This window comes from Electrona antarctica (assembly GCF_951216825.1).
Source record: "Electrona antarctica genome assembly, chromosome: 11".
Lineage (NCBI taxonomy): Eukaryota > Metazoa > Chordata > Actinopteri > Myctophiformes > Myctophidae > Electrona > Electrona antarctica.
In genome coordinates this window covers 19,320,060-19,343,583 of record NC_136792.1, presented here as the reverse complement: position 1 = coordinate 19,343,583, position 23,524 = coordinate 19,320,060, and the positions used below count along the sequence as shown (strand labels likewise).

Below are 23,524 nucleotides of genomic sequence, written 5' to 3'. Positions count from 1 at the left end.
TTCTTTAGATCATTGTATTCAATTTACTGTGTCTCCTCCCATTTTGTCAACCCTTCCCCCAAAATGATAATTGGGCAAGGAATGAAAGCCTGGAATTAAAATACTTAATTATGCATCCCTCACACATACATTTTTCATGATTTAGAAATCAACATTTTTAATTATTCAAAACTGAAAAATGTAGGGAAAGTTGAAATGTGTAAAAGGCAGAACAAACGTATAAAGGAATAATTAGACATGCAAATGTGGTAAAGTTATTTTGCAGCCAAAGGAGACATTATGGAACAAAGAATTCCCCCTCTCCTCTGCCAGTTGAGTTGAAGAGGTGTTTACCGGGTTAATTACCTGATAAAATAGTAAATGTATAGGCTTATGAACACAAATATGGCCTAAAATGGTTCAAAAGCGCTCTTTGACCTGGAAACAGAATCCTGAAACAGTGGAGCAAAGCCAGCTAATGGGACTGTCGGCATGTGAGGAAGTGGTGAAATGTAAAGTTGCAGTACATAAGCTGGGGTGCAGAAGGGGGTTAAGGTGTAGTTGTAGTACGTAACCGGGGTTAAGATGTAGTAAATAATGTAGATAATAATAATAAACTTTAAGCACCTTGTATGACATAAAAATGCAGCGCTTCACAGGACAAAAAAGAGAAACACAAGAAAAGACGTAAAATAGCATTAAAACAAGCAAAAACAGAGTAACATTAAGATAATAAAAACAATAGCAAAGAGCATAAAAATTGCAGCAAATCAGGCAGAACAATGAGTACATGACTGTCCTCCGAGACGCGAGGTTACTCCGCGGTGATAAATAACACAAGAGAATGACAGCTTGGCACGCGTGACAGAATTCAGCCTTGTAACTAACTTGTCCGTTTTATTTTTGTAGAAGAGGCAAATTAATATTGTTTGCTTTGATTGAATTATTGATTGAACACGTACTTTATACTATGATTTGATTTGGGTGTGATTTGGTTGATTATCGTGTATTAATCTAATTATAGTAAACTAATACTATTATACTAAAAAGGATAAAGATGAAGGGAAAAGAGACCCTTTTTTTAAGATATATTTTTTGGCTTTTTCTGCCTTTATTGATTGGTTGAAAGTAATTTGACGCGCGGCAAAGGCCGTCGAAAGGAGTCGAACCCACGGCACGCCGTCAGCCTAGGTGCCCAGACGGTTCAGCTAACCGTCTGGGCCAAAAGAGACCTTTTTACAGTACAATAATGTTTCAAGTTTACACTTACAAATAAATTACACAATAATCAACACAAACACTTTATTTAGAACACACCCAAATCAAAAAAGAATTCTCTTGTAATTGTATCATACCATACTTGTATTTCCCACCACGGAGTAACCTCGCATCTGACCATCCAGCATATATCAGCTATATCCACCTCGGAGGACAGTCAAGACGGGCAGTGTCGGTAGGTCAATCAGAGGCAGGCGGGGCGTTACCATGTCTATGCTCGGACGCAAACTAGATATACGCGCCCGTAGAAGCAGAAAGCTGCCTCAACATATTTCCTAGTCGCCATCTTTTTAGGCACCTCAAGCAGTTGAGGACCTGAGAGGACGGTTTGGGATGGGGTTAAGATGTAGTAAATGACGGGGTTAAGGTGAAGTTAGAACATGTATGACAGGGATTAAGGTGTAGTACATGACAGGAGTTAAAGTGAAGTTAGAACATGTATGGCAGGGATTAAGGTGTAGTACATGACAGGAGTTAAGGTGAAGTTAGAACATGAATGACAGGGATTAAGGTGTAGTACATGACAGGTGTTAAAGTGAAGTTAGAACATGAATGACAGGGATTAAGGTGTAGTACATGACAGGAGTTAAAGTGAAGTTAGAACATGTATGGCAGGGATTAAGGTGTAGTACACATGTATGACAGGGATGAATGTATAAAGGTTGCAAACCACTGCTGTAGTACATGATGGGGTTATGGTGTAGTTGTGGTACATGACCGGGTTTTGTCTCCCTGATCTTCCTGAAGTTTTCTTTGTTCACCAAAGAAGGAAACAATCCTTCAGTTCACATTGAGGTTTTACTGCAATTTCAGTTTTACTGTGTTACTTTTATTTCTATCCTTCAGGTAACACTATATGAATAGGGGGCGACTGTGGGCGACTGTGGCTCAAGAGGTAGAGCAGGTCGTCCAATGATCCATGGGTCGGCGGTTCGAATCCCGGCTCCTCCTGGCTACATGTCGAAGTGTCCTTGGGCAAGACACTGAACCCCAAATTGCTCCCGATGTGCTGGTTGGTACCTTGCATGGCTTCCGCAGCAATCGGTGTATGAATGTGTGTGTGAATGGGTGAATGTAATGCACAATCTATGTAAAGCGCCTTGGATAAAGGCGCTATATAAATGCACCATTTACCAATAGAAATAAGACCTACTCCATCGTCGTGTAATCTACAATATGAAGTTCAGTTTATGGCAGGCAGTACATACCCGCAAATCAGCATATGCCCCATGCTGCATTTGGAGTGGACATGCCCAACATGTACAGTTTGTACACACAAATATATCCAATTTGCCCAATGGTCTGTGTTGTCCTGGACTTTGTCTTTATTCAGCTAAACAAATGCAATGATGTTGTTATTGTTATTAGTTTTTGACAGCAGTTTCTGTCCATTGATGAACCAGGTATGTTTTTCAGAGGTAAAGCTGTCCCAAGACTCTTAATAATAACCCCATAAGGTCCACCCATTGGAAAGAGTTGTAGCTGTCATTAAAAGGTCATTAAAAAGTCACACAGAATGGTCTGCTGCGACGGCATGAGGGGCCGAGCAGCATGCTCAATGACCACCGCTGCTTCCACCACCAGTCACCATGTGGCCTGAGACACAACTTGGCCCCTTTCTCTGGGCCTTGAAAGCACAAACACCCATGTGCACGTGCATGCACGCAAACACACAAGAGGTGACCAAGGTTCCCCATGAGGGTCTTGGCCTGTCATCTGACAGAGCCCAACAATAGCAGTGAGCAGATGCCCAGGTTGCTGGGCCAAACAGATGGAAGGGCCAAAGTGGCTTTGGATAAGAATCACCCTCTTCACCCTCGTAGGCTGCTCAGAGACCTGGCTGTCAGGGTGCTACATTTTTTAGATAAATTAGCACAGCAGGAGGACAAACAGTGGGCATTGCGAGAGTCCAGGAACAGCTTGCAGGGAGGCAGGCATAAAAGGGAGTCTCACTTAGGGCCTGGAGCCCCACCAAGCCTAATCTCTCACCCGTGGCCTGGCAAGCCAGACTTTCCATATGAAGGGCTGAAATATTAAAGCGGCTATAAAGCACCAAGCTGGCCAGTTCCATGGATGAGTGGGAAGTTTGGACTGGGTGCTAGCTCCAAGGTGCCATGGGCAGTGTGACCGTGAAAAGAGACATCACTGACAGCAATGTGTCGGGACCTGATTAAAAGCTGCAGCAGCTTCCACTTCTCAAATGTCCATCTCTTTTTACTGTTTGGCTGTTTTGACATTTCCTTCTTTGCATGTGTAATCTCTCTACTGCCCCTTAGCCCTGTCCATACACAGGGCTCCAACTAGAGCCCTAAACTCCAGCCTGAGCCTGGCCGTTGGTGGCTCAGGTCTGACATGACCCCAACCCGACAAGGGTTTGCAATTTATTAGCCCAAGCCCTAACCGAGACCCAATTTAATCTCTCTCTCTCTGACATGCGTTTTCTCTGATGTGCGATTGTGCACGCAACTTGCAACTCTGATGTGTGCTTACTCGCACTTTCTGATACATGCATACACAGACAGAACATACTGTACACATCTCATACTCTACTCTACTGAGAGCTACTACTCGGCCCTGAGCCAGGGGCCATCAGGCTTACAGACTTCCAGCTCCAACCCATGCTACCCTGAAACCTTGAAGAAGGGCATGGGGATTGACAACCAACCAGCACCCCCTACCCCCAGTATGTTGCTGCTGATGCTACACTGTCAAGCCTCGGCCCCTGCATTGGCAGACAAAGGTAATTTGAAGAGAAGGTGCTAGTTGTGTGACCCCTGGTTTGACTGGCAGCCTTCGTAGTGCACACCACACTGACGCTCAGCCAGGGAGGGGCGTGGGGTTATAATGGCCCTGAGTGGAGAGAAGGGTGCTTAGCCAGGGTAATTTAAGAGCAGGACATACAGATGGGATTGGGGGCAGAGAGGAGACTCTGGAGGGCAGCGGTAATTAGACAGAAGGGCCCTCCTGAGTGCAGAGATGGAAGTCGGCCACCATGAGTATGACGGAGGAGGGGAGAGAGGAGGGGAACCCACCTTGTGACATCATCCATATGCAGGGCAAAAAGGACATGGGAGCTGACCAGGGTGTTTAGGGACTCCATAATCAAAGACTTGTGTGAGACGCTTATGACCCTGCTGATCACGCTGTTTGTTTACAGTGCAGGTATAGGACACCAAGTTGCTATGCTCGGTGGAAATGTCCCTGTACTCAGCATTATATAGCCACAGGTTTTCCCATTGGGTTGTGACGCCGGCAGGTAAACCAACACCAGCCCGGTGTCACAGTGCTGTGCTGCCACATCAGCTAATGTATGGACTGTACTGTACATGCAGCATCAGAAGAATTAAGAAATAGCACGACATTGTGCATTTTGTTCTGAAGTGTTGATGTGAACACCCAGAAGTTCAATAGGTTACTGCTGATAAAGGCATTTTGGTAGGGGAGGGAAGCATGCTACAGGCAATTTGACTGCGGGACATTATGCCCCTATCAAACCTAGCAATGAATACACAATGGCTCAAGACAAGTCATTTAGCCCCGCGGCTCTTATTTATCTGGACGTAAAAACATAAATGGAAAACAGCAAATGGCATTCAGCACCTGTGCGCCACACACGTCTGTTTGGACATTAGGTGTAATGAAAGCCACACGTCTCCTGTCAGGTCGGGCTGGAAATGATGCGGCTCAAATGAACCTGCCTCCCAGTTAAATGTTTCCACACTTCACACTCCATTATGGCGGTGCTGATGGGAGCGGCTCTAGGTGACTGGTTGGATATGAAGGCTGTCAGTGGAGGAGGGAGTCTGTGGACCTCCCGAGTGGGAGTGGGAGACAGGAATGGGGAATGGAGCCACAGCTCATTGGGAACATCAGCCCGCTTCAGGGAGGACAGGGAACATGACTCATTAGGTATGGACCTCTGCACTTCCTGCACTGCACTGCATGCTAATGTCAGCGAGAGATACCTGAACCTAGCCTCCAGACAGAGATGGCAGTGCTCAGGATTTGGAGTACTGTAGGTAGTTTGGGGTACACCTTGTAGGATCATTATTGTAGCTTGTATGTGTTGCATATTCCTGAGGCTTCTGTTAAAAATATTGACACAATTAAATAACAGTCTAGTTAAACAGATTTGGTGAACTGAGCAGTACCATTAGATGTTTTATTTGAAGAGAATATTACAACGACTTAAGCAAGAACAACACAAGATAATATGTCAAATAAATAAATAAATCAAGTGAACTAGTAGAATATCCGTCATTGAAACTATAAACACTGCTATAGAATATGATCATCCTGAGTCCCTAAAAATAAAATCTGCTTCGATCACATGTACATTGTGGCCACTGAGGAGCCAGGAAGCTCTGATGATGATGATGGAAGCAGAGTGAAGGTCTTTATTATACTAATGAGGGATATTACCCATACTTTTCAGGCTTCAATGAGGTTGACAATTTGAGACTTGACATTAATTGCCTTTCAGAAGGGCTAAAAATCGTTTCTTTTTTTTCAACCTCGAGAGTGCCATTTTAAGAGGCAGTGTTAAATATTGAGGGAGTGGTAATTGGCCGCATGTCATGTGGATGAGAGTCAGCTAAAAGTTCTTTATTGGCAAGGTAGTTAAGATGTCTATAACAAGACCTTTTACTACTATGGACATTTGTGTCATTCTCTATCTCATGCTCGCACGCACAGTAATGTACAAAAGACAATGCAAGTCACATGAGCCAGAAAATGTATTGGTCTAGTCTACATATGGAGTAGTGCATATGATATGAGTGTGGATGAACTATGTGTAAACACGATAAAACAAGCGAGAACGTGTGTGTGTGTGTGTGTGTGTGTGTGTGTGTGTGTGTGTGTGTGTGTGTGTGTGTGTGTGTGTGTGTGTGTGTGTGTGTGTGTGTGTGTGTGTGTGTGTGTGTGTGTGTGTGTGTGTGTGTGTGTGTGTGTGTGTGTGTGTGTGTGTGTGTGTGTGTTCTCTCAGCAAAGACTAATTTGATGCTTGAGGATACATCTGATTAAACAACGCGTCACTCTCACAATTAAATGTCATGTGCAATTACTACAAGAGGAATGACTGATAGCATTTGCTGCATAACACATTTGCATGTATCTCTCCATCTTCCATCTCGATCCTCACTCCATCTCTTTCTTTCTTGGCCTTTGTCGAGGTGGAGGCACAGTGTCTGGTCATTGCTGAGAGCCAGATGCCTGCTAAGAACTGAACTGAAGAGCTTTTACCTCAAATCCACAAAGATTCTATTGTTGCATTCATTCTGATACTGACCAAATAATAAAATAAATATAATAATAAAAAGAATGATCCAGGCTTAAGCACATATACTTAACTTACGTTAAATTTGCTGAAGGTTAAGTTAAAGGATTAATTTGATGTGTTGTGCCTTAATGAGAACCTATATGGTGTGCTTGAGCTAGCATATGTGCTATGACATTATACAAACAGGGCTGTCCCGGTTTTGAACACATTTACAGTACCCAGCTGTAAAGATGTAAACAAGAAAAATCCCTTGGGTAACTGGAAGTTGCCAGAAGCTTCCCCAATGTATCAACCGTATTCATGCACTGAATTAATTATATATTTTTTCACCTTTATTTATAGGGCATTTCTGCTGTATCAGGTACTAGAGTAGAACATGACAACAACAGGAAAACAGGAGATAATGACATGCAGCTGGAATTGTTAGTTGGACTCAAACTCAATGGTTCAAGCACATGGCAGGAACTGCATTACAGGCATCTCAAACATATTATACCATGTAATCCCATGTGGACGATTTTAGAAGAGGTGATTCCTTGGGGAGCAGTTGGGGAGGAGTTGTTTCTGCTTTCTTTCTCACTACTGTAGCCCGCAAGAGATAATCTGCAGAAAGATCCTTGTATTTCACCAGTCTTACCGCTCCACTGCGATCAGTCACCTGTTCTCTGTTTCACATTAAGCTAGTGTGGGCCCTGTATGGGTCGTTCAGCTCCCATTGCTGCCATATCTGCGGGAGAGGGTGTTTTCCCTTGTGTAATCCTGATTTACTCCTTCATGGAGCCCTTGCTCGCTGCTTCTTCTATGCACGTGACACTGTACCAAGCAGCCACATCCACCCATCCTTTCCTCTATATCTCTTGCACATCGCCCCACCCTGCTTATACAGTATTCTCTCCGGCTGTTTCCGGAGGTGAAAGCTGGTTCTGGGGTGGGAGTAGTGTATCCAATGGTATTAGCCCACAGTGGAGCTTGACTTACAGATTATAGGCAGCATAGTGCCGGGTGGGAGGTGATACGGTACTGAGATGGGGCTCCAGGCGCCTTGGGAGGGTGGACAGCTCACATCAGGACCAGCAGGGATGGAGGAATAATACGGAGATGTGGGGCTGTTTGAAGCAAAGGCACATATAGGCTTAAGGCTTCCACTGTTAAGACGGAGCTTTGGGGGGGTAATGGAGGATTCCTATGAAGGAAGAGTGGGAGCTGGGTAACTTTAAATGTCTATAGAGCCCCCACTGATGCCAGGAAAGAGGGATGCATCCTCTGTGTTCCTTCAAAAAGTCCAGAAGCCTCTGCCACATTCTGAAGGCTTTTCATATCTGTGGGACTTAACTCAAGATTGTTTTTTTAATGCTTGGTGTGTCTTCTTCTATTCTGTCTTACTCTATTTGCCTCTCCATGGACCACATTTCCATATGATTGATCACACAAATTTGTTTTCAACAGTTTGAATACAAGTTTACCAGCAGGGTTTTCAGTGAAGATAGGACACAATGTTGCTATTAAGACATACTTTAGTTTAGAGTCTTAAGTCTGTGGCTTACCTTTCCAAACTTCAGCTATCGAGAGCGCTGTTCGCACCATAAGCCAGGGAAGCAACGAATCGTTAATTTCACTGCCAGTTAGTGGTGTGTATCAGCTGCAGCAAGTTTCACTGAGCAGTGAGAGCACTATTTCATGCACTGTTTCATGATATCATGCACATACTGTAGTGGCATGAACTGCTATTGGTCTACTTTTGTGGGGTAGAGCTAGGTGAAATATCCATATAATATTGATATTGTGATGTAATTGCTAAATATCGTCTGAGATTTTGATTATTGAAATATTAAAGTTGAGTTAAAAACAGATACCTACTGTAGGCCTATGTTATAATTTGGTATTCTCATAAACAATAAATATATACATTTTGGAAATTGTGTTTGGTTTCCCAAACTCAAGACTGTAACATGTAGGAGTAACAAACAGGAGTAACCTTACTGCTGCTTGCACACTCCACAAATACAGGGTTCAATACACATTTCATTTTAATAGTAGAAACTAAGGCTTCCAATACAACGTATATTTATTTATAGGTCAATATTGTGCAATGTAAAGTCCTGTATATATAAAGTTAGTTACTTCCTACACTCATGATGTATTCACTTTGATGTTTGTCATGCTAACTGTACAGTCACATTTTCAGAACCTTTATCATTTTAATTAATTTTAATTAAAAAATAAATAAATCTGAACTTGTCTTCTTCAGTTGCCTTTAAAGGCTGACATGGTACAATTGTCGGAACGTATTAGACTGTTCTAGCTGAGTGAAATCAATGCCCTTACCTGTTTGGTCCACATTACCAAGTGTCATTCATCAAAAATGCATTGTATAAATATCGAGGGACAGTCTTAGTCACTCTCCTTATTGCTATGATTGTATTCAATCAAACAATGTATTTGTGATCTTGTTAATATTGCCCACTCCTATTGAAGAGGCATAGTATGACAAACCCTGTCCAAGTAGTATCTGCCTTTGTATGTCTGTAGTTTTATTACCTTCTAACCCTAACCTCCATCTTTAATGTTTATATCGATTTATTTTCATGTACTGCAATGTATGCATGCAGCAGGTGATGTAGACAGTATGAAAAGGTGTCCCCAAGACAGGAACAAAAGGCACCAGCTACTACGTCACTGACACACTGCAACACACACTGCAACAACCCACTAAACACACTAACACGTCACAGACTTACCCTCCGCGTCGTTCGTTCCCTATCTCCTCATGTCGCGCCGCACGCCCAGACTCAACACCAGCCGCCTAAACATTGTCATTGCACTGCCACTAAAGCCGCCTCCCGTCCACACGCGCAAACAATATCAATATCAATAATAAACACAAACACGCCACAAGCACCGACACCCCCGCCTAATTTCTTGCCACGTCTATGACAACAAGCACCGAAAAAATGCCATTCAACACGCTACTTACACACACTACCACTCGCTTACAATACGCGGACCTGGCAACACTACATCTCCCATTTGCTCACAGCCCACCACGTGACCCACACACACACACATACCAAAACCAAGTAGAAGAAGAAGAACTAGAACTACACAGCGCACACTCTGATTCTAACTTGGAGACTTACCATAATGCTAACACGACCGCGTCGACACCTGGCGTGGTACAAGCGGGACAAACCCAGGCGCATATATGGATACCAACAACAACACTACACGCACACGCGCGCGCTGCAACAACAAACAGCTACGTACAGTGTCAGTGTGTGTGTGCGTGCGTGCGTGCGTGCGCGGGGGGGGAATTTGGATCGCCTCGCGATGCCGCGACAATGGCACTACACTACACAGGGCTCGCCACTGCCACTACGTACTCGCATTTGCAACTTACAATATCACCGTGCGAGTTGTAACATTCACTTTGTAGCACCGCTGCGACTACACAATCCAAACTTCTTTACAGCTACAAGTTGCGCCGTTTACATCCACAACAATGTGTCACTCTCTCGATTCTGCACCGCTGCTGGAGAAGTATAGCACTGTCGAAGGCAGCGCAACTACTCCCCCCCCCCCCACACACACACACACACACACACACACACACCCCAGAGAGGGAGGAGAGAGAAGAGAGCGAGAGAGACAGAGCACACACGTCTTCACGTAGGAACACAGATAGACAAAGACAGCGCTTTCCAGTCCTTAGTAACTCCTTACCTTTTCTCTCACATTGCTTTCTTAGCTTTGTGACTGACCAATGACAAGCAGATTGTATTGTCTGCAAAGCAACTATGTGTCTGTCACAAATAAAAGTTCTGTCCTGCAAGCCCATGTCATGTCAACACAGACAAGGCAGCTGTGCGCGCGGTGACTCCTGCAAATTACACTGACCCAATATTATTTTGTACAACCTAGCAAAGCATAACATATGATGGTTTGGAGAATAGGCTGGTCTCTCTTTTTACAAGACATACGCCATTGCAGCGGTGGCCGAACGGATAGCGGCGCGGTCTAGATACCGGAAGGTTCCCAGTTCGAACCAGCCGTCCGACACGTTAAAATTACCACCGCTGAAATGCCCTTGAACAAGGCATCAACCACTACGATGAAATGTGTTCTATGAGCAGGGCCTGGCTGGAAACAAGTTCTTGAGCTTAGCCCAGATACCCTGGGTAAATATAGATTTCATTTCATTTCATTTCATTTGCATACAGGTTCTCAACCTTTTTAATTTCAAGGACCCCCATAACTCTGACAGTAAAACCAAATGGACCCATAAGAGTCCCATTTCATTCCATTTGTACAGTATCACAGTTAAAAGTTATAAAACAGTCCATTGGGTTCCATTTGTACACTCTCAGAGTTACACACCTGTAGGGTCCACTTGGTTCCATTTGTACACTCTCAGAGTTACAGACCTATAATGGGTCCATTTCGAACCCCCTCAAGGAACCATGAGGGTCCCTGGATCACACCTTTGAGAGCCACTGCTTTCAAAAAATACATAACTAATATAGAGCATATTTGATCAATTTAATGTTAGGCTACAGATTATTTTGACATCTGAATTTAACAGAACCGCCCACGCACGACACATGCACATGCACGACGTGCACGCGCATGTCCACATCCACATGCACGCGCGCATGTGTCCTCTTTTTGCTCATTCAGAATATGGTATGCCTACACACTTAAAATAATGCAAACACGCAAATTGCGCAAACGACTGCATCGACACCTGGCGTGGAACAAACGGGACGAACCGAGGCGCATATATGGATAACAACAACAACACTACACGCGCGCGCGCGCGCGCGCACACGCGCTGCAACACAAAACAGCTGCATAAAACGCGTGTCACTGTGGACTTCTGTATCTGTGGACTTCTGTATCGCAACGCGGGGCAACGCAACTCTGGGATGAGCGGGCCGAAGGCCCGCGAAATTCTAGTTGTAGTACAAACAAAAAGACATACATGTGTCCCCGTTAGAAAGACAGAGGCTGGGCTGTGATTCATTTAATATACAGTATCTGCAAGTATTTGTCCTAATCCAACATTTGTATATACTGTATATATAAATAATGTTAACCCTATACTATATATATATATATATATATATATATATATATATATATATAGGGCTAGCATTATTTACATTCATGTGAACCATCAACATGGTAAATACATCAATCTTTTAGACACACATTCTCTGCACCGCACGCACGCACACACGCACGCACGCACGCACGCACGCACGCACGCACGCACGCACGCACGCACGCACGCACACGCACATACACACACATACACACACAGCTTACAGGTGAATGAGCCCATCAGTCTTCTTAGCACTCGTTAATAAGAGTCAGGTTCATAAATAACCGGCGGGGAGGGAGGGAGGGGTGGATGTTATGTTAGCGAGCCAGTGGGACCTCATGTCCTCAGCACATTAAATCGTGGGAAATGCAGCATGTTTGGACACCACTGAAATGTGTTTCTCTGCATACTGACAATGTCCTCGAGACATCTATCAGAGAATATAATATATTATATATATATATATATAATTTTGTCTGGTTGATGCAGATTGCTGAGATTGGCAGTGTAGTTTGACATGCACCAATGGCCCCTTGGTGGTCCTGATGCAGAACTGCTGCATACATGTGTCTCTCTTCAGAGGAGTCAGTGATGATGATGTCACAGTCGCTAGGTTTGAATCTGAGATACCTGCCCTCTCTTGAGACTCTGGTGTCTTGGTCCTACCAACAGTGGATCCTTACGGATCTAACCTGTTTCTTAACAGGTCCTCCTGGATCGAGGACACCCAGCCTTCCACCAGCAGCTTATTTACACTGCATGGAGCCAAACAGTCATTATTATGTAAATTCATTCAAATGCAAGAGAGGAGGAAGACTGGTCTCGTGAAGATGAGGAATTGTGGATAATTAACAGGAAGACATTCTGTTTGAACTCAACCATGGTCCATTTCGACTTGCTATGCGGATGCAAAGGTTGGGTGATAAACAAGCATTGAGGGAAAAAACACAAGGTGGAAGAGAAATAAAGACGAGATCTTTAATCTACAAGCGTACAGAGATAGTCCATGTCTGAAGAATAGTCAACCATTGTATTCTCCTGTGGGTAGAGGGATGTGAAATTAGCTAGTATCTACACTCTGACTGTCCCCAGCAGTTTAATCCTTAATGCAGATAAGTATTGCTCTGAAGTCAATAAGATGGCCGTCTTAACAGCTTCTGCCTAAATGGCTCTGACGGCCGATGAAACGAGGCACTTGCAGTGGCACTGATGTGATGTTAGCCCTGATCTCTCTGTCTGTCTGTCACTGCAGTGTGTCTGCTTGTTGTTCACTATATAGGAGGTGTCATTGTTTCCATTCCATTTCACAGCAATCGGCCTCGTGTTGGAAAAGTGCTTTTCTATCCTTGGAGTGTGTCTATTTATTTTTTTGTCAGATCAAGGCTCCAGCTTGAGCTGTGAGTTTAATGTGACTGTGAGTGCACTAGAAAATGTGCATGAGAAATTGTGTGAATGTGTACCTAATACCTTGATTTTTGGAGACTTGAACTTGTATGGCAGCATTGGTTTCCTTACTTGTATGTGTTTATTGTTACCTGGCACGACCCAAATCCGACTACTACCACCTCAGATCAGACTAAGCAGAGGAAGAGAAGCTAGCAACCACATTTTATGACATACTGTATACTGTATATCTTGTTAGTTTGTGTCTGCAGAAGAGCAAAGGAGCTGCATGTTGTGTGCGTGTGTGTGTGTGTGTGTGCGTGCGTGTGTGCGTGCGTGCGTGCGTGTGTATGTGTGACAGAGAGAGAGAGTGTGTGTATCTGTCTGTGCTAAGCAAACTCAAGACTGCTGATGGATCTATTTTTGTCTAAAAGCCGGGTCCCTGTCAAAAGGGTTTGCATTAGTTAAGACGAAGACATTCAAGGCCGCTTCAAAACACAATCAGTAGAATCTTTTATCAAATCCAAAGACTATTATTATTTTACAAATTGTATGCAAAACAGTATTGTCTGCCATAGTTGCGTACAGATATTCTTATATTTGGGTGCCTGTTCTGACTTTGTGGGAACAAAGTAAGTGCAGGAATTTCAAGGAAACAAATTTATGTCAACACTACAGCAAAGACAGTTGTTAGTAGTCGATTCTCATTTATTGTTAATTGCCTTCTGATAACCTAGGTAGAATAACTCTACAGGTAATTAATCAAAGGCAGCATTCATGAGCACACAAGCATGTACACACACACACACACACACACACACACACACACACACACACACACACACACACCTGAAGTGAGGTGATCAATCAACCTGCGACGATTGTTACAAACACCATCATTCCCTCCATGGTTGCCTGGTGACGCGAGGTTAGGTTGCCTTTATCAATAGGGTAATTTGTTTCCGTCTGCACCTGAAGCATTATGAATTTGCACCCATTTAGCCTATACCTTTTCTCTTTTATCTTCCTGCCAAACACTTAATACAACAATTAAAGAGTGGTACAGGTAGCAACTCCTTTTTAACTCTTGTCAGCCGATGTTAGCAGCCGTACAAATATAGCTTTGACATCGCAGTGTTCAGTCGCAGCTTCAGTAGCCACACCCCAGGAATGTCTTTCTCACTTTATCCATATATTATAACTTCCCATCCACAAGCTTGGCTTGTTACTATTTCAGTGTGCCTTGTCTCTCCCAACCATCTATCATTTTTAATTCCCTCCTCTGAAATAACGACTCAGCGTTGATAAAGCAATCAGCACAACAATTGCATTAAGTGAGTAAACACATTACCATCGCCGCCTCACTCTTTCCTCCTCCCTTTCATTTTCTCTTTATATTGGCACACTTTTTTTTCTCTCATTTCTCTCTCTCTCTCTCTGCATCTTTCTCAGTGGCCCCCCTCACTTCTCACTTACTCTGGTCCTTTCATGTGCTCCCTTGCTCTTCTACTCTCCGCTCATCTCCCTATCTTTCATGTTGGTTTCAGAACTAGCAAGTCCACAGATGAAAAGTGGAATGGAGTCAGTTGAAGAGAGCCAATTTCCCTTTTCTCTTGTGAAGATTAGCCGAGGCTCATTGGAACGTATGCTTTGTGTTAAAGAGCCTGCCAAATGACAGAACACGGTTGGGGGATTCATAATTATCTTTTTATTGCACTGCATGTATAACGACTGCCCCCATTATAAGACTGAAGATGATGTACACAATTACCCAGACCCCAGACAGCCTTATAGCAGGTGCATATATTGTCGATTAGAGTCAATGTTTTTGATTGCATGATAATTTTCTGTTATTTTGTCACATTAATTGTGCTAATAATTTCGTTTCACTTGATCATGCATACAAGTAAGAAAATAGTGACATTTTTGATTGCGTGAATTTAAGAATGCACACCATCGGATGTTAGCATATGTATCTGAACAACCCTTGTTGTCTTCATATAGGTAACTCTGACATTTATAGTGTTTACCATTTTAGCTGTATTGTTTGGAAGCTTGAGAAACAGTGAGACCTAGTGGTGAATAAAATATGAGGTCTCATAGAGGGCAGGGCAATCTTTTTTTGGACTGACAGGAAAAGTGCTCCATTGCCATGGAATACTATATACTGTAGTTTGTACTGTCTTGGTACCCTGTTACCATTGTGGCTTCATTACCACGTACAGCAGTGGGATGAAAATTACATCTTATGCCCCAAGATTGAAAGGGTGGGCTGAAAGAGCTGAAGTGATAATATAATGGAGTGTAAAACTTCACTTATCTTACTCATCTTACTTGAACCAATTGCAAGGGCACTGCAAGCACTGTCTGAATATGGACACGCACGCACGCACGCACGCACGCACGCACGCACGCACGCACGCACGCACGCACGCACGCACGCACGCACACACACACACACACACACACACACACACACACACACACACACACACACACACTTCTTCACATAATTTAGAGCAAATGTTCCAAATTGCAAATGAGGACCTGAGTTTATGGGTGTTTGAATGAGGCTAGACTGGGTGGTTTGGCTGTATTATTTCTGTCACCAAAACCACAAACAGAAAAACAACAGGACTGCAGGCTTGTGGATGGACCCAGTTATTAACCACATAAATCACTGAGCTCCTGATGGATGCCACATATGAGACAATTCATCAGATTCTCCCTCCTTCACTCTCGCTCGCACGCACGCACGCACGCACGCACGCACGCACGCACGCACGCACGCACGCACGCACGCACTGTCTGTCTGTCTGTCTGTCTGTCTGTCTGACTTTCTAGACAGGTATATGCCACTTCCTGTTCAACTTGTAAAAGAGAGGAAAGGATTTCTTTGCTCAATTTATTTTTATTGAGTTTTTTACACATAGGACATACGTAACGTTAGGCTATACCACAGATAAGGACACTGCCATTCACAAAGCATTACTTCGTCCATACATATTCAAAAAATTGGGTTGGACCCTCTGGCTCATGGTCAAACCATGATTGAGCACATGGTCAACCACAGTTGCCCGAATCTCATTAGATATGACCGTTCTCCTTCTTCCTTCTCCTCTTCATCTTCCTCCTCCTCCTCTTCCTCTCCCTCCTCCTTGTCCTTGTCATTCTCTCCCTCCTCCTCCTCCTCTCTGTCCACCTACTCCTCTACCTCCTCCTCGTCCTCCTCTCACTCTTACCCCTCTCCTTCTCTGGTTGTCAATCTCTTCAAGGTTCTCCATTGTTCACCCAACAAAACAGAGGCTCTCAAGTCCCTTTTATACTGTAGCCCTGATTGCAAATTGCTCACCAGATCTGAATGTTTAGAGATTTGACTATTTGTGTGTTGTAGGTTGATACTTTGAGATTTTATGTGAGAAGTGTGTGCAACAACTGAACATTGTGTGTAGTGTATGGACAGCAAGGTGTGTTGATGCTTTGAGATTTTATGTGAGAAGTGTGTGCAACAACTGAACATTGTGTGTAGTGTTTGGACAACAAGGTAATGTGTAATTGACATCAGAGTGTAAAGAAGGAAAGTCAGAGTCTAATGCAGATAAGGGAGTGTGATGTAGTGCAAATTGTGTCGAGCGATTAGGTACATGAAGTGAAGGTTGTGCAAATTGTGCCAAGTTTTCGATTTTTGTGTGTTAACAATAAGAATGCCACAGACGAAAAACAGTCTAAGTCCACACTATTGATCCATAATGCATAAATGATAGATAAGGGTTCAGGACAACGAGGCCTTTTCGTGGAGGGGTCAGAATGAAATTTGGACTTAGACTGTTTTTCGTCTGTGGTACTCAATTGTGAAAAACTGTAAGCTGGTTTTCACCTTAGCACCACCCACCTGAACTTAAGCCTTGCCCACATCTGTTGTATGGTAATGGGGAAGGGGTTAGGTGAGGGGACAATGTCATGATGTCACTAAAGTGGTCAGTGTATTTCCATTGGGCCTTTTGACTCAAAGGCTTTCAGCTTTCAGGAAGAAACCAAAAATACATAGGGAAGATATATTTGAATATTATAACCACACCTGGGGGTCTATTAGAGTAATGTTAACTCCATAGACACATACAAAACAGAAAAGTCACGGCACCCCATCTTTAAGGATGTCAGCTGGTCAGTCGATCCATCCATCCATTCACCCAGTGCACCCACCACGTTGGTCACAAGTTGGCTGCCATGAAACTTCACTTCAGACATTCATGCTCCTCGGAGGGTGAACCCTACTCATCCATGACCTTTCCTCTAGCACCACCCTTAGGCCATAAGGCCTACTGTATATTCCCCAATTTAGTCGTGCCAAATCTGCCAATTCCCCTCCATGTGTATAATCTCCGTTACTGCTGACCCCTACTGTTTGCTGGTCTTGGGGAGGATCGATGTACACAACCACATGTCTCCTCCAATACCAGTGGCTTTTTTCACCTGACAGTGAGTAGTTTCTCTGGGAGGTCGTAATGCGCAGGGAGGATCATTTTTATCACTCCCAGTTCTGCTCCCTGCTGGACATGTGCCCCGATCAACCTGTGTGTTTCCCCTGCAGCTTCCCAAGTGTGAACATGGCTATAAATGGTGGTGGGCAGGAACTTTACCCCTGCTACACCCCCCTTTCTCAATGAATAATCCTGGACATTCTCATGATCCCTGTAAGGCATAACAAAAATACATCGAGATATAATAATATTGGTAATGAAGAGGAATGGATTGAGTCCAGAGCACTGAACAATAAGTGGGCGCTTTAAATCCATGGCCAACAGCTTGTGATAGTGATTTAAGAGGTCAGGGAAGGAAGATAAAGGCCTGTGCATTATTAATGCTAAAGTGATCTAACTGGATGTGAGTGGAAGCTTCTGCTGGAGTTTATACTGAGGAAAAAAGGACATTCATCAAAGTGTGTGTGTGTGTGTGTGTGTGTGTGTGTGTGTGTGTGTGTGTGTGTGTGTGTGTGTGTGTGTGTGTGTGTGTGTGTGTGTGTGTGTGTGTGTGTGTGTGTGTGTGTGTGTGTGTGTGTGTGTGTGTGTGTGTGTGTGTGTGTGTGTGTGTGTGTGTGTGTGTGTGTGTGTGTGTGTGTGTGTGTGTGCCCGCCCGCCCGCCCGTGCGTATTTGTTTGTGGCTTACAATTCTTTGTGTCATATGAAAATAGCACAAATAAGAGCTTATTTTAGTTATTTTCCTGGGATGAAAGAGCATGGGAAATGAACCAGATGGATCAAAATGAAAGTTTTGGGACGAGCTGTGTGCAAAAAGTCAGCATCACATCTTCCCGCTGCTGCTGTGATTTCAAAGGAGGAACACTGCTATTTATGTAACTACACCATGCAGTTTGCTAAGTTTGTGCAGAAAGTATCAGGGGAACACAGTCAGTACCGGGCCACTGTTGCACTGGTCCGTTGTGTGTTGTTGGAACATGCAAATGTGGATAACTGTGTTGTGTGTACATTTGCGTGAGAGAATATTTTATTTGGGTAAGTTTGTGCTCTGCTGTCCCCCAGTGCAGATTGATGGCTTACAGATGTATGACCTCTCAATGTCTGGCAGTGAACAGGGTGAGATGTGTCTTTCTCCACAGATAAATAAGCATTGCTCTGGTAGGCTCGCATCACCTCAGCCTAGCATGTTTGTTTTGTAGGAAAAACAATGTATGCTTTTTTATTCTTCTGAAACAGTGACATCTTTGTCTTTTCTGTTACACTCAGCTCTATGTTCTACCATCACAGACCCCTTTTTATCTCTCCTCCTAACCCCGGCTTTCCAAACGGTATACTGTAGTGTAGTGTACAGTGTACACACCCAACCTTCATCCCGCCCCCTGACACCTTTGTTTTGTCCCTTCTCTCAGCAGGGAGTTAGTGACTCCAACATGCCAGGCATCATTTACAGGAATGTATTGTGAAATCGATCTCATGGTGTACCCTGCTGCAGTGGTGAAGTTGAGTCGAGGAGAGGACCTCAAATTGATTTCAAGGTCTTTTTTTGGTGGGGGGTGTAACATTGGACCTGGCTGAAATGAGAGAATGTATTAAAGTGCCTTACAATTTAGTAATTTATCATGTGGCTGACTTTACCAGGAGCCTTGTAGAAAGACAAGACCGTTTCATTTGAGGTGAAATAGGCATCAAATGGAGGCATAGCTCTATCAATCCCTTTGTCTATCGCTGTAATTCTTCCCAAGAGGGAAAAGCTGTAGTGAACAAAGCAGGAACTACAAGAACACCAGAGAGGCATGTGTGAATAGAGGTTGACTGATGGATGGGGAAGTTATTACACCACTGGGAGAAGTGTCATTTATCGCCAGTTGCTTGTCTCTCGCTGCCTCTTGTTTCTTTTATGGTGGCGATTATAGAAGGGTGTATGAATAAACAGCTCCCCCGGAAAACCACATCAACCAACCACCGCACATGCTCTCTCACACCTACACAAACACATCAAAAAACCTCAAAGCAGCTTTGACCTCCCATGAGTCAAGACACCTTGAATGTTGGGATTGAGTCAATCAATAGAGGTTACTGTACGTCGGGCATGCTACAGAACCTTGTCAGTCCACAATGTGATCTGCTAACATCATGGTCTAGTGGACCTCTAGAGACTTCTCCTTCTCCGTTGTCTGACACTTCCCTCAACCAGGCGAGTGTTAACAAGAGTAGTGATGTGGCAGCCTGTGAGAACCAGATGGGATAGTGAAGCCCGACCCTTAACTTTCCAGGGTCGGTAACAATTTAGCAGCGCCTGGCTCAGCACCCTGCACAATAAGCTTCACTGTTGTCCTATTTTTCATAATACCACTTTCTTCTTCAGGGCTAAACAATAACAGAGGAGAGGGACTTTAATAAGCCGACATCGCAGCCCTTGTAGCTCGGGGGCTTGTGGCAACAGTAACTGTGTATTTATTATTGATGCCAGCACCTTGGTCCCATGTTTGCTGCAGGAGAGGAGGCAGCAGAGAAACCAGGTCAGCTGCTATACAGTGGAGAAAGTGCCAGGGGCCCAGCTGACTCACCCTACCTGCATTATTGCATTATTATTGCATTTCTTTCATTACTGCTATCATGTGCCTTTTCAATACCTTTGGCTTCGAGTCACAGCTCCCATAGAGCTTACCTTATGGAAAGCCACATTTTACAGCTACAGCACTTCAACTTTACACACACACACACACACACACACACACACACACACACACACACACTCTCTCTCTCTCTCTCTCCCCCCCTCTCTCTCTGTTCTTTTCTTTCCTTTTTTTCCTACTCATTCTCAACAGCTTTCCTTTATTGTTACTTCTTGTTTCCCGAGTATTCTCTTAATCTCGTCTCTGAAAAGCGAATTTGCCTCAGAAAAGATACCTGCTGCATTCTGTTAACCAGCTTTAAGGCATAATTTGCAACATCAAAAGCGGATGCTTTGCTGGAAACCTTTCCTCTGTGTTTTGCTCCTGAGTAATACTCTTGTCTAGTGCATGACAAGAATTGCATCTTTGGTGTACAATAAACACGGGTATAGTTATGACTGGCAGTGCATTATTGTTTGTTTATTGTCTGTTCGGTTTCTGAGGACGTCTAGTCAACACCATTGACTTTTTCATATGGAGCCCTTGTGTGTTTTTATGGGCTTTAATAGTTCCGAGGGGTACATTAACTTGTGTTGCTGGAATTAGACTACTTCACATCTAACACCCACACATTTAAATGGGGGTGATTATAATCCTTGGGTTGAGGAGAATGGTTATACAGTATGTAAACACAGCCGGCAGAGCATTTGTTTTTTTCCCCCGGTCTTATAGCTCTTCCTGTCTGAGAGATGGTGGTTGTGGGTGTCTTGTCTCTTTAATGTTGTGATTAAGCTTTCATGACTTTGTACATCTCAGCAAGAAATTATTCTGTAGTGTTTACGACGTGCATGTGAATTCTCAAATGGACAGGAATGCTGTCATCTCCACCCTGCCTGAGTCATTTCTGTTTGAGGATCATCATATACAGTTGGATTAGGTCACACTAAATGTGTTATCACACTGACTGATCGTGGAGATATATGGATGGAGATCGAAATGCTTGGTATCCAAAATGTACACATTCAGCTGCCAAGACAGCATTGTGATTGTTTGCTTCATCATACTTCTAGTTCTACATTACCACAAAATAACCATTGCTTCATGCATCTGGATATCAGGCATTTATCTTCTGAACATTGCATTGTTGTGACAGCACTAGAGCCTAGAGAGGCTGGTATTGCACAAAACTGTACAAATTAAATGTATGTTCATGCCAGTGAACTGGCCCATATGAAAGATAATTACCCAGATTGTTGTTTGCAGGCACTAAGAAAATATTGCGTCAGTGGCAAGATCAGTCTTCATCAGGTCAGACTCGCTGAAGAAGTGTTGGGTTGAAACGCTGTCCTCTGCATTTTTTGTTCTTGGGAGATTCGCAGTGCGCAGACTTTTTTTCATTGATGTCATGTATTATCCATATGTATCTATGATTGTGAGACTGGCCCTAAACCAATAAAACCATCACCAATGATGTGCTTGTGTCAGCAATATTCCACTGACAATGTGTAAGTTTGACTAATTGCCATAACCGTAACATGCAAGCAATTATTACATCCTTACTTTGAGAAGCACATAGACTGGACATGTGCTTTGTAACAAAAAAAAAAGTGTGCAATAATTAATATTTTGTAGTCCTAGAAAATAATCGGTTTTAAAATCGGTTTTAACCACTATAGCCCAATTTGAAAATAGTTGATTTACACTCACAATGCGTTGCATCGCAACGTGTTGCAAGCTTGTAGATTGTCTATTTTTGAAATTGTTAGATTTTTTTTATTTTACACAAATCTTCTCTATGGGCTATAACTATAGTGTAGGTTCATTTGGTTTAATGGACGGAGCAGTGCCAAGTGAGGCCAGTCAAGACCAGAGGTTGACTATCAGGCTTCATGTTCCTTAGGTCAGATTTAATTAGCCAACCTGGAGCCCAAGAGCTCAATAAAACTGAGATACAGTAGAGCAAGATATCCCAATTTGTGGTCACCTTGGCCAGTATTTCCTCTGCACAGGTTTTAAATGTTATTTGACCCCCAACAAATGCTTTGTTTTTGTTTTGTTTTATTTCACCAACCACTAATACGTGAGGTTGTACAAGCCAAGAGTTTACATTTAATGTACCTCTCCTATCAATTTAGTATCGCTTCCATATAAATCTCTTCAGCTTTTCACTCACAACAGGATCTTTTCAGATTCCCCTCATTACACAAACAGAATATAGTTCATCATTATTAGAAACCTATTTACCCAACTAATAATAATTGATAGTGTCGAAAGCCGGGTGCTATCAACAGAATGGCTAATGAGAGAATATAAAACGAACACTGTCTTTGACACCTATCTTGGATCGCGGCTTTAACTTTGATGCATTGAGTTAAGTGCTCGGGAGATGTCTTGTTTTGCATTTATGATCATTAGGGCCATGATGAGATGTATGCAGAGCTGTGGGGAGATGGGGCGTGGGTCTTTCTAATGGATTCTGCCTTGACTTGCTCTACTCATATTAAACAGGGCAGATAAATATCCACATAGAGGAGGCATAATTCTGTATATTATATTTTTTAACCGGACAAATATGCTGGCCGCAGATGACATGTAAAGTACAATAAGATTTCCACCTTTGTCAAAGAATGCACACAGAAATCAAGTGGTAAAAAAATACCGGTAGAACAAATTCATGAAGTCATGCATATTATATAACTATATTTAATTCCTCCAGTACTCCGTGTATACCTCTATCATGAAATAGTTCCTGGCATGCTGTTTTCTCTTCTTCCTTTACTTCTCATTATGCGCATCATTCATCTTAAGAAACCAAATATCTTCAGACATTGATGTCTTCTTTTTTAGAATAAACGGCTATTATTAGAAATGGTATCTGTCTTCAGAAACTACAGTAGCACAAAAGTATGAATCTTCCCTTGGGCACTGTTTAATATATCAAGGTCAACTTGTAATGATTAGGATAAGGAGACAAGTGGTTGCCATGGAGATGAAGGAAAGCTGTCTATGATGAGCCAAGAGTTACAGAGTACCGATAGCTCTCTCAAGCCAGACAACGAACTCTTATAGAATCTTTGAATGCTACAATCGGTAAATCTGCAAGTTCTGTCAGAAAGCAGTCATAGGTATTTCACAAAAGAACAGCTAGCTAGATGGGTTTCAACTAATTTGATTGCCAGTAGGACACATTTATATAACTGGCGAAATGGAAGTGGAGGGGCAGCACATTTTCTTTATTTTCTAATTGTGTGCGCTTCTCATCTGAGAAACGATGTTGACACAAACAAACGGGTATTCTAATGACTCATGGCAGCACAAATATCTTTAATGTTTCAAATTAAATGGTTGTACAAGCCATAGGGGAAACAAATGAAATATACAGAATGTGTCAGAAAATGTATTGGCAGCA

At 43.1% G+C, this 23,524-nt stretch overlaps 1 long non-coding RNA gene across 1 annotated transcript in view; it reads left to right on the top strand.

Annotated features, from left to right (window-relative positions):
- The window catches only part of LOC306931900, a 152,166-nt gene extending 132,007 nt beyond the window's left edge, over positions 1-20,159 (top strand). The window contains exon 4 of the long non-coding RNA XR_013791081.1: positions 19,996-20,159. This is a non-coding gene — a long non-coding RNA (uncharacterized lncRNA). The remainder of the gene's footprint in view (positions 1-19,995) is intronic.
- Positions 20,160-23,524: the final 3,365 nt, after the last annotated feature.